The sequence below is a fragment of the Eumetopias jubatus genome, unplaced genomic scaffold (assembly GCF_037043125.1).
Source record: "Eumetopias jubatus isolate StellerSeaLion01/CBP00866 unplaced genomic scaffold, mEumJub1_p1.0 scaffold_6, whole genome shotgun sequence".
Lineage (NCBI taxonomy): Eukaryota > Metazoa > Chordata > Mammalia > Carnivora > Otariidae > Eumetopias > Eumetopias jubatus.
This window is the reverse complement of record NW_028274812.1, coordinates 3,241,424-3,243,043: the sequence shown is the minus strand read 5'-3', so window position 1 is coordinate 3,243,043 and position 1,620 is coordinate 3,241,424. Positions and strand designations below refer to the sequence as shown.

The 1,620-nt window shown below is 38.0% G+C and overlaps 1 pseudogene; it reads right to left on the bottom strand.

Moving 5' to 3' along the window:
- Positions 1-1,193: 1,193 nt before the first annotated feature.
- Positions 1,194-1,322, bottom strand: LOC114209378 (U4 spliceosomal RNA; annotated as a pseudogene).
- Between the last annotated feature and the right edge of the window lie 298 nt (positions 1,323-1,620).

Below are 1,620 nucleotides of genomic sequence, written 5' to 3'. Positions count from 1 at the left end.
CTTTTCACAGATGTTTTGGTATCAAGCCTAAGCAATCTTTGCCTATATTTTGAAATTTTTTCTCCTAAGTTTTCTGCTAAAAGTCTTACAGTTTTACAGTTTACTTTTAAGTCTGTGCCTATTTGAGTTAATTTTTGTGTAAGGTGTGAGGCTGAGGTTGAGCTTCGTGGGTTTGCCTGTGGGTGTCCTATGGCTCCAGCACATTGCGGTCTTCTTCCATGGAGTTGCTTTTGCACTTTTGTTAAAATCAGCTGGGAAATCTTGTGTGGGTCTGGCTCTGAGTTCTCTAGTGTGGTCCATTGTTCCAGCATTCATCCCTCCGTAGATATTGCAGAGTCTTGATTACTGTAGCTTTTTTTTTTTTTAAGATTTTATTTATTTATTTGACAGAGAGAGACACAGCGAGAGAGGGAACACAAGCAGGGGGAGCTGGAGAGGGAGAAGCAGGCTTCCCGCTGAGCAGGGAGCCCGGTGTGGGGCTCGATCCCCGGACCCTGGGATCATGACCTGAGCTGAAGGCAGACGCTTAATGAATGAGCCACTCAGGCACCCCTTGATTACTGTAGCTTTATAATAAAGCTTGAAACCAGGTAGGATGATTTGTCCCATTTTATTCTTTTAAAAACGTGTTTTAGTGAGTTTAGTCCCTTTGCCTTTCCATATAAATTTTAGAATGATCATTTTCTATCCACAAAAAAATCTTGCTGGCATTTTGATAGGAATTACATTACACCTGTATGTCAATCTGGGGAGAAATGACACCTTAAATAAGTCTTCCAGTCCATAAATACAGCATGTCTCCCCATTTGTTTATATCTTCTTTGATTTCATGCATCTGCATCGTGTAGTTTTCAGCACATGGATCCTGTAATTGTTTTGTTAAAAGTACTTAATTTTTTGGAGTAACTGTAAATGGCAAATAGAGACATTTTTATTTCTTCCTTTCCAATCTATACGGCTTTTATTTCCTTGTCTTGCCTTATTGAACTGGCTATATATTGAATTAAGAGTGGTGAGGGTGGACATTCTTGCCTTGTTTCCAGTCTCCGAGAGAAAGCATTCAGTTTTTCACCATGAGGTATACTGTTAATGATGTGGTCCTTGTAGAGATTCTTAGCAAGGAATTTACCTCCGTTCCTATTTCTCTGATACCTTTTATCATGAATGTGTGCTAAATGAATGGTGTTTTTCTGCATTGATTGATACGATCATATAAGCTCTAGCTGGCCAACATAGTGAATTAAATTGACTGATTTTTCAATTAGCAATAATCGCGCCTCGGACAAACCTCATTGGCTACGATACTGCCACTGCGCAAAGCTAAAATTGACTGATTTTTCAAATACCAAACCAGTCTTGAATACCTGGAATAAGTCCTACATCGTTATGGTCTACTTTTTTTTATGCTTTGCTAAATTTTATTTGCTGATGTTTAGTTAAGGATTTTTGTGTCTATATTCATAAGGGATATTGTTAGGTAGTGTTTTCTCTTGTACCACCTTTGTTTTTGGTATCAGGCTAATTCAGTTTAAACAGCAGAAAAAAGATCAGTTTTATGAAACATGTTAAAACTGTCAGGAAATGTCAGAGTCTAGTTTAGGAAGATAGTTCCTTGATTAA